General features: G+C 42.3%; 1 protein-coding gene across 9 annotated transcripts in view; it reads right to left on the reverse strand.

The window, feature by feature from the left end:
- PHLDB2 (pleckstrin homology like domain family B member 2) overlaps positions 1–9,937 on the reverse strand; it is a 103,110-nt gene extending 93,173 nt beyond the window's left edge. For 7 of the 9 annotated variants that reach the window (XM_073306059.1, XM_073306041.1, XM_073306021.1 and 4 more), the window contains exon 1: positions 9,857–9,937. The gene's annotated coding sequence lies outside the window, so the exon portion shown is untranslated. Of the gene's footprint in view, positions 1–9,144; positions 9,167–9,808 lie in introns of those variants that run through there. The other 2 variants (XM_073305992.1, XM_073306000.1) reach the window with 2 other exon arrangements.
- Between the last annotated feature and the right edge of the window lie 303 nt (positions 9,938–10,240).

The raw sequence follows: 10,240 nt of genomic DNA on the forward strand, positions 1-10,240 counted from the left end.
GGGGGGGTCTTTTTTTTAAAAAAAAAAAAAAAACAACACCACAACAACTTTGTCGGGAAAATATGGATGAACAGATAGGAGATTAGGAAGGAGAGAGTTTCACCGTGATGGCTGCCACCCTAACTATCTCCTGAGACCCTCGTATCTACCATAACACCAGTGGGCCTTTGTTATCCTGATCCCAAGGGATGTCCTTAGCCGACTGGGCCAGAGACAATGATCCAGATAACACTGGCACTCCACAGGCTCTGGCCAAATCCTGAACACCGACTGGGATGTGAGACTTCATCATACCACCTTCCCCTTTGTGTCCTTTCCCTTTCCCCTTTATTTCTTCTTTCCTATCCCTCTCCTTTTTCCTTCTGTCTAAGAAAGAGTTTGGCTTAGCCAGCCAAGACTGTATATTTTACAACACTGCTGTAAGCCTGTGACAATAGAGGCAGCTAAATACAATGCCTTAAATAGCAACACTGGAACAAGTTTACCAGGTCTCAAAGTGGCTAATAAGACCACGTGCCAGGCCTGTGTTTTTCCAGCAAGATTCTTGCAAGTGAGCATCAACACCAGAGACACAAGATGCATTTTCTTATCTTTACTGTTCTTTTCATTCTCTCTGTGTTTGTCTTGTTTTGTCTTCTAGGAAATATAATGGGATTTTAACAGCAAAAACAGCTCCAGCCAATCTCAACTAACGTCTCTTCTCCCCAAAAGGACAGTAATTACTATCTTTACCCTCTAAGACTGTCAAAGAGGGGTGGGAAGGGTGTCTTCTAATGACTCTTTCCAGCTAAAGGGATAGGGAATAAAGAATGATCTTAAAATGAAAGCCTTGCTTAACATTTTACATTTCAAATACTATAAATGTTGTCCCCTTTTTTCTGTATCTTTCATAAAAGGTTAAGAAGGATTTTTGGTAATGTATGGTACTGACCAGGCTGAGGTTTCTGCATACCAAACCCCAATCCTTGTTTAATATTGGACAGCGACAGGGTCATATTAACACATTTAACTTTTTGGGCCCATTTATGCCATCTACATTAATCAATAGTAGTGATAGCTGATGATGATACTTTTTCCATTCTATTAGTACCTTAGGAGGATATTCAACAGCAGCTACTAAAGTTAGATATTTTTAAATCCGCAGTTCCGGATAACTTGCATCTAAGAGATTTTGATTACAAAACTAGAATGGTATAAAATTAACATGACACACATTAAATGGACTAAAAACTAGCTAATGGATAGGTCTCAAAATGTAATTGTCAAATGGGAAATCATCATCAAATGGGTGTGTTTCTATTGGAGTCCCACTGGGATCAGTTCTTGGCCCAATGCAGTTCAACATTTTTATCAAAGACCTAGAAGAAAACACAAAATCATTGCTAATAACGTTTTTCAAATGACACAAAAGTGGGGAAGAGATAAATAACAGAGGACAGCTCACTGGTACAGAGCTATGTGAATCACTCCTTGAACTGAGTGCAAGCAAACAATATGTGTTTTACTATCGGTAAATTTATACATCTAGGAACAAAGAATGTAGGCCATATTTACAAAGTGGGAGGCTCTGTCCTGGGAAGGAGTGACTCTGAAAAAAGATTTTGGGGTCATGGTGGATAATCAGCTGAACACAAACTCCCAGGCAGTGCAATGCTGTGGTCAAAAGGGATAAATAGATCCTTGGACACATAAATGGAGGAATCTTGAGGAGGAGAGAAGTTATTTGACCTCTGTATTTGGCCCTAGTGTGACCGCAGCTGGAACACTATGTCCAGTTCAGCATCCACCCTTCAAGAAGGCTGTCGATAAACGGCAGAGTGTTCAGAGAAGAGCCCCAAGAATGATAAAAGGTTTAGATAACAGCCCTTATAGTGACAGACTCAGGGGGCTCAATCTATTTAGCTTAACAAAGTGAAGGTCAAGGGGTGACTTGATTGCAATCTATATGCAGTTACATGTGGAAGAAATATTTGATAATGGGCTCTTCAATCTAGCAGAGAAAGGGGTAACATGATGCAATCACTGGAAGTTGAAGCTAGACAAATTCAGACTGGAAATAAGTCATATTTTTTAACAGTGAGGATAATTAAGCAACAGAACAATTTATCAAATTTCCATCACTGATTTGTTTCCCCCCACCCCCAAAAGATATGCTTTAGGAATTATTTTGGGGAAGTTCTATGGCCTGTGTTATATAAGAGGTCAGACTACATGATCACGTTGGTTCCTTCAAGCCTTGAACTCTATTAATCTTACCAAACAGCTTACGCTGATGGTAGCTAGAAAGGCCTACTTTCTTCAGACATACTTGCAGGTCCCATATGTCAGACTGGTCCCCCCCCCCCCCCCCCAAACAGCTTCCCAAAAATTACTTCCTCTATTGAGGGTTCCTCTTTAAACCAATCAAAGTTCCTCTGTTCTTGTCAGTTCCTAGGCTTTGGATCTTCTGCACAAAACCAGTCCGATTGGCTCAGCAGAAAGTGAGGCCAGCCTCCTTGGAACCAATAGCCCTGCCATTGTTCTGTAGCAACCCTCATGTGTTTGCTCAGGGGTAGCTTATTTTGAGCTATTCTTCTTCCTCTTCCTGCTTGTTTTTCCTTACAGTCTGGTATGAAACTAAACCAATATACTCATATAGTAAACATCCAAAAAATCAGGTAAACATACAGTAATCCATATATTGTTAAAAGCTGCAACTATGGCTACAACTTGAACAGAGAACATGACCACCCCTTTAGAAGAAAACTGCAAGGCTGGTACCTAAAAATCCATCCAAACTCTTCTCCACTCCCCTTTTCCCCCTTCACACTCCCACAAAAAAAAACCCCACAATAGACTAGAACCTTGAGCAACATCAAATGCCCAGATACAATCAGAAGTTTCCTGGAAATGCTCAATGCTTTCTAGGATACAGACTGATTTTTTACATCTGCCTCTGTGGTGCTAATGAGCACAAAGTCTAATTATGTGAGAAGAGAGGTTTTTGGTCTCCAAACCTGGCAATCTGGCACCTTTTGCAAACCCTCAATTAATTCAAAGTATTTTTCAAACCGTAAAGTCAAGCATCCATTTGGTTTTGTGTTAATCAGCTTTGCCACTGTAGAGTCCTTCCCTGGCAATCCTACAGGTTTCCTGATGTGGAACAGGGAGTGGCAGAGGAAGCACCCTTTTTCCTCTAAGGAAATGGCATGTGAGATATGGGAGAAGGCGCCTTGTAGAGACAAAAAGGAACAGCACAATTTTTCACCCAGCTAGGCTTGTCTGCCTGAAGAAACCACTTTTGGATCACATCTGTTTTATCAGAAGTATGGCTTTAGCCATTCCAAAAAGGTGCCCCCAAATTAGGCTTTTTATTTTTCTCTTTATTTTTATGAAAGAAATTGTGCACAAGCATCACACTTTTTGCCAGAAAAAAAAAAAAAAATTAGAGCACACTACTTCATAAGAATTGGTGGTGTTGTGTCAGTTGGTTCTGCTATTTCTGGTACACTGAAGAAATACAAACCACATATTAAATTTAATCAGTTCCATGAAAGATGACCATTTTAAATGTGTTTTGGAAAAGGAGTACGTGAATTTCCTGTGGATATTATGGTTCGGTGACTATAAAATTGGATGTTTAAACGTTGACATAAGAGAAATCTTTGTCCGCTGAGGGTGTCCGATTGAAAATTGTTTGTGGCAAAAAGCTAAAGATTTACTAAATAATTAGTAAAAAGAAAAGGAGGACTTGTAGCACCTTAGAGACTAACAAATTTATTTGAGCATAAGCTTTCGTGAGCTACAGCTGTCTCTAAGGTGCCACAAGTACTCCTGTTTTTTTGCGGAGACTAACACGGCTGCTACTCTGAAACCTGTCAATAAATAATTAGTGGGATGCATAGGATAAAGTTAGAATTTAAGGATTTTCTAACTAATATATTCCAAGGGCTCCCAATCTCAACCTTCTTAAGGATTCCATACACCTTGAATATGAAAGCAATAGATTGTATTATTTAATATTTTAATGTGTATGCAAATAACAGATTTCATTTCCTCCCTAATTTGAAGTCATATAAGCCATTGTTTCCCCTGTGCTACTTTAGGTGATTGAGGCCATATGGAGACTTTACATCTCCAGCTGGATATAGTTAATTCATTTTGCACAAGCACAAAACTACCACTAACAAAAATAATACCTTTTAAAAAAACCACAAGTCAAATCCAACTTTTCATGGAGCAAAATGGGGGTGAAAGAGAAGGGCAAGGAATCCCCCAAGTTAAGTTTTATCATCTTCTCCATTTTGGAAGGATTAGTTCCCCATCAGGTAATTGAAATTAAGAATCCACAATTATCACTATGACTTGCACAACTCACCCCAACAATAATATGCTCCCACTGTATTCCTGTGACACTGTTCCATTACATATTTTCCTGTTAAAACTTTGGGTACAGTGGAAAAGCTTGTAAATCAAGGCTTCAGAAATACATTTACCAGTGGCAAGTGGAAGGCTTTTTGTGTTGACTATACGCCTAAGTCCATTTCTGCCAAGTTCCCACAAAAAAAGAAAATGTACACCTCTAGTCCTGATGGTTGTGAAAGAACAAAAATAGACTGAACCTATTTGATTCTTATTCCTTACTCCTCTGGAAGATATACTAGAAAAAGACAGGGAAGCCAACGCTAGATAGATATTCGTAATACTTTTAAGGTAAACTACAGAGGGAAAGGAGGGGGACTTTTGGAAAACAAAATAAATTGTGAATCCAACTTTATACATCATAAAATAAAAAAATAAAAGTTTATCCCTTTACATCCTATCTTAACTGACACCAATAAAGACATTTAAATTCTCCTTTAGGAGTTATATGCATGTGCCTACCAGGTTTAATGAGAGTTTGCCACACAAAGGAGTTGAATAAACCCCAGAATGTATACGCTAATCACAACAGCTCCAAGGGTTTTCTGCTCTTATATTATTATTTTTTTATCCTCAGATGTTCTTGACAATTTCCCCCATCTATTACATTTTCCTCTTCCCACTGTCTCTTATGCACTCTTTATCCTTAATCTAGTTTTCTTTGATCCTATGTCTTTTACTGCCTCTTTGCATCTGTCAGTTTCTTTTCATTGATCAGTTTCCTTCAGCCTCCACTTATCCTAAGAAAATTTCCTTCTTTTCTTTACCCATTCTCCTAATTTTGTCTCTTTTTTTATTATTCTTGTCCCATATATCTGAGTGCCCCCTCTAGTTTTTATTCCTTATTAATTTTCCAGCATTTTTAGAGCAGCTTACACAGTCCCCCATTAAATGCTTCTCATCAAAAGAGCTTTACAAGCCAGATTACTATAGTTACAGTGATAATGGCTTGAAATTGACAAAATGCACTTTAGCTATTGTGCTCCTTAACTGTGATACAGGTCAATCTTAATGAATACAGCTACATTTTACAAAGGGCTCAGGAGGTTGTTCTGTTAACACACATCCAGCAGGGCAGATGACCATCATGCCAGTAATTACACCATTTGAAATATTTATTGCAGGTAAGAAAACAGTTCAATGCAAATCTCATTCCACCTACAAAGGACGTTTGGGCAGGAAAAAAAGGAGTTCAGCTCGACCAAGTTTACATTTTAAGGCTCCAATCCTGCTTTGCAGTCCATGTGGGCAGAAAACAGTGTGGTTTCAGAGGGAATGACACCCTTCATTTTGAGGGGACTTTGTGTGGGCACATCTATCCAGATCAGAACTCAGGATCAGGGCTCTCAAGCAGCACCTGGCCTGAATCCCACTGTACAGGGTATCAATTTAGAGCTCTTTATTTAAGACTAAGGGAATCATAGTTGGTTTGAAGGCAGGTATGCTGTAAGTGTTGCCAGTGCACAGCAGAAGTAACTGCTTGTACTGACAAATTAAAATGGAACAAACAAGTATATTGTACTTGCATTAAACACAATAGTGAGTCTTACACCATCACTAGCACATTTTCCACACCTCTTTTCTTGGGATCCTCAAGTGGAAAAGAAACAGACATGCTCTGTGAAGTGACTTGTACTCCCCACCCTACATTCTTTGCTTTATTATCCCAGTCTCTGATTTCAAGGTGGACTCCCTATATACATCTGACCCACCCTCTGTTTCTCTCCCCCTAAAACCCCATTCCCAACTCCTCCTGGTGGACTTTGCTCCTTCCCTTCAGTGTCGAAGCAGTATCTTGTATTCCCTTGTCCTTAAAAAAACAAAACAAAACACCTTGACCTTTTCAGCTACTGTTGTTTCTCCTTACTCTATTTTCCCTCTAAGCTCCTTGATAATACTCCTCCTCTAACCACTCCCACTATTTCTTCTCATATTTCCTTAAGATTCACTTGTAGCTTAGATTTTACCTTCTTTCTATTAAAACAAGGGACTCCTCACAAAAATCCCTGGGCATTTCTTTGTAATTAAGTCTAAGGCCCTCTTCATCTTCATCCTCCTTTATTCTTCTGTCACCTTTCCCACAATCCATCATTCCACTGCTCTTGATTTGCTTTTCTCACTTGATTTCTAGGACCCTTATTTCCATGGCAGTTCCTCCACCTCGTGTCCTTCAGGTTCCCCCATCAATGGGCAACCTCAACTAATGATTTCAGCTGTAATTCACCTCACCACTTCCATTATCATAATTTGTATTTATATTACAGTAACTCTTAGAGGAACCAACCAACCATTCCGAGGCATTGTACAAACATAGTGAGAGACAGCCCCCACCTCCAACGAACTTGCAATCTAACTAGAAAAGACAGACAAATAGCGGGAAGGGAACCAGCAGTGAAGTGATTTGCTCAAGTTCACACAACATGCCACTGACAGAACTGGGAATAGAAACTTAGGTCTCCTGACTCCTCGTCCACTGGAGTATCCATTAGGACAAATTGCCTCTCTAGCCACTATCACGCTTACCTTTCTGATGTGTATCTCGGATGTTTCACCAACTCAACAGGGCAAAAACTGAGCTCATCTTTACTTTACCGTAACATCACCCTCTCTGCCTCCTCTTTCAGAGTTATTGACAAGACCACAATATTCAGTCACTCAACTTTGTAATCTTGTTATTATTTTCAACCCCTCCTCCTGTTCCCACATAGGCAGGTGGTCACCAGATCCTGTTACTACTTTCTCCATAACATTTTGAAAATATCCATCCATTCTTCTCTCTCTCACCCCAACCTACCCCCAGCTAGAATACTTGCCTTGGTTACCTCCTCCTTTTTTATCTCCCTGGTTCCCTTGTCACTCTCTTTCAGTGTACCCATAACCTAAAAGCTGAAAGACATCTTCCTTGTCTGCCATTCCACATTGCTTTGCCAGTGCCCTTTAATTAACACCAACAAGACACTATTGTTTTAAGAAGTACCAATTGTGAGGAATTGGACCATGATCAGTGGTCATAAGAGCATGGAGAAGAAGAAACTGGAGTAAGATCTTAAAGTCCATGTTCACCTGTGACACATCAACATTTTTACTCCAGCCTTCAAAATTAAAAGCTCTACAAACTCATTGCATCATCTGACTGCCCCCACTTTCTCCGCATATACCACTTTAAATAATTGGGGCTTTCAGCTAATATTGGTTTAAACTATGATAACTACCTCTTGCACATATGTCCCGCGCCTAGTCCTCATAAGGATCATTTTTAATTTCAAGATGTATTTACACAGTAGAGCATAATACTATCAGGTAGGTAGCTTTTTATCAAGTGTGAAATTACTTAAATGCACATTTACTAAACATATAGCCCTGAAAGCTTTCACTGCAATCCTCAGTACATAAGGTTTACATCCTCCAAGTAGCTTTGAATACCAGTAGGACATCCTCCTATTTCTTTCATGTGGCTGGCAAAACAGAAACATATTGTGCTAAAAAGAAATGTGCAGTATACAGATATACACTGCACTTCAGAAAGGACAGTCTGTCAGTCAGTCAGCATCAAGCTGGATACAGAGCATTTCTCCTTGCCATTCCTTCTCCCCCCAATCATCACCATGCTGAAGCATGGATGGGGACCTAAACAGAGAAGCAAGTAAGGGCCAAGTTTGGAAACAGGTAAAATTGTCTGCCTCCTACCCCTCTCCCCCTGAAATAGAGCATACACGTGCCAAAAGCGGATCATTACATGTTCACCCACGTTCTGAATGGCAATATTACACAGCTGCCCTTGAAGCGGAATAATATATTTGTGTAAGGGGTTCTGTTTCAAAACCATTGCTAAGTCAGAGAGTGTAAGTGCAGTCCACACCTCTGACACTCCACAGCACCTGCCACAAAGAAATTTCTCAGAGCATGTTAGAGTAGCATCCTGTGCTTCTTTTGCTAGTGGGTAGTCTTACAGAAGGAGGCTGGGCTACAAACATAATCTCTGAGGCTGCATCTCCATGGGGACAGTTTAGAACTCACCGCAGCCTTCACCATTACCACTAGCAGAGGTACAACAATGGTGAATTGGGAGTCCGAAATTTGACAGTAAAGATCCAGTTTAAAAGTCATGATTAATTCAAGACGATCAGATTTCATGCTGGATTCACATTCTTTTACTATAACTGTGCCTAAGTAGAACTGCTCACCAACTGAAACCCCCTGCCACGGCCATAAACAGCAGAATGACTTTGAAGGGTTACTGCCACACTGGAGGAAACTTGAAAAAACCAACAGTAAAAAACCAAAGAGTCATTGACTTAGTCTTGCTCTCTGCTATCCCTGCTAATAGGTATGGTACGATATCAGTGATTGAATAAGAGCCTATTTCCTTCCTTCACATCCCAGCTTTGCGTTTCTGCTGGATTGTACAATCAAGACTCCAGCCTCGGTTTATAGCATCCGAGTCTGTTGCTGATAGCACAGATGTAACCGTCTGGATTCACCACACGCTAGGATGAGATGGGGGAAAGCGAGAGGGGAAGCTTTGTTTAGTAAAAGGAAAGTCGCAACAATTTGTATTATCCAACAGAAGAGGAAAAACACACAAACAAGAGAGGAAAAATTACTTCAGTTTAAAGGGCCAATGAGAGGGAAAGGAAGCTACTTTTTATTTATAGTATTGTCATAAACATTTATAAAACCAGAACCTATCACACAATCTCTAAACAACAGGGGTCATCCCCCCCCCCGCCCCAACCAAAGTACCAGCGAAAGATCCTGTTCAGCTCAGTCACTAGTCCTCAGAGCACAGGCAGAAAGCGAACCTTAGTCCATATTCATAGCTGAGGCACTGCCCACAATTTAATGGGTCCCTTTGAGGGCACATGTGACCTTTAAATCAAATGCACCACAAATTATGAGAGGAAAAAGTGGGGACCAGACAGCAGAAAGAGACAAGAGCCTCCCTAAGGACAAACTCCTCAAATCCAGTGGCAGGGGGGCATTTGGAAAGATCTGAGTTTTTAAGGAGGTTGTTTCCCCCCAACAGGAAATCTCCCCTTAGCACCCCTTCCCCAACCCCCTACTCCCAAAAAACCTTAAAAGGCCGCTTGGAGTCTCCTCACTTTGTTTTGGGCGAAGCCCCTTGGGGGGTGTTCGAATGTATGGGGGGGGTGAAAACTACTGAACTGGCAACACTGCGAAACTAGTTGTCCACCGGGGGGGTGGGGGATGACGGAGTTTTAGGGGGTAGGGAAATCCCTGACCCAAACACAAGTATCTCCCTCTGCCCTATAGTCTCTGCTCCCCCCAACCTCTCACCCCCCACCCCCACCCTTTCGTCCCCAGTTCCCCCGCCACACACACACACACACACACACACACACACACACACACACAGCCCCCAGCCACCCCAGCTCCTCAGACCCACCGGCAGCAGCAGCAGCAGCGCACCCCGGGGTGACCGTGCCACACTCACCTCCTCCTCCTCCTGCAGCGGCTGCCCCCGGCGCATCCCTCTCCCTCTCCCTCTCCTTCCCCCGCCTCGCCGCCAAGCCCCAGCCGCCGGGGATCCGCCTCCCAGCCCTGCGGCCAGCAGCGCCCGGCCCCCAGCGCGGCAGCGAGCCCGGCCTCCCCCGAGCTCGGGGGCTGCCTCATGCCCGCCCCCCGCCCGCCCGCGCCCGGGCCGGAGGGGCTGGGCTCCCCCTCTGCCCAGCCCTGAAGCCGCCTGCGAGCTGGGGCTGGCGCACGGGAGACGGTGGGAGGGGAGGGAGGGATTGGGAAAGAAATCAAGGCAGAGAGGGAAATGAGGGAAGGAAAAGAAGAAAAGGGAGGCCAGCAAAAGAGGCGACGAGGCAAACAA

Source organism: Lepidochelys kempii, chromosome 1 (assembly GCF_965140265.1).
Source record: "Lepidochelys kempii isolate rLepKem1 chromosome 1, rLepKem1.hap2, whole genome shotgun sequence".
Taxonomy (NCBI): domain Eukaryota; kingdom Metazoa; phylum Chordata; order Testudines; family Cheloniidae; genus Lepidochelys; species Lepidochelys kempii.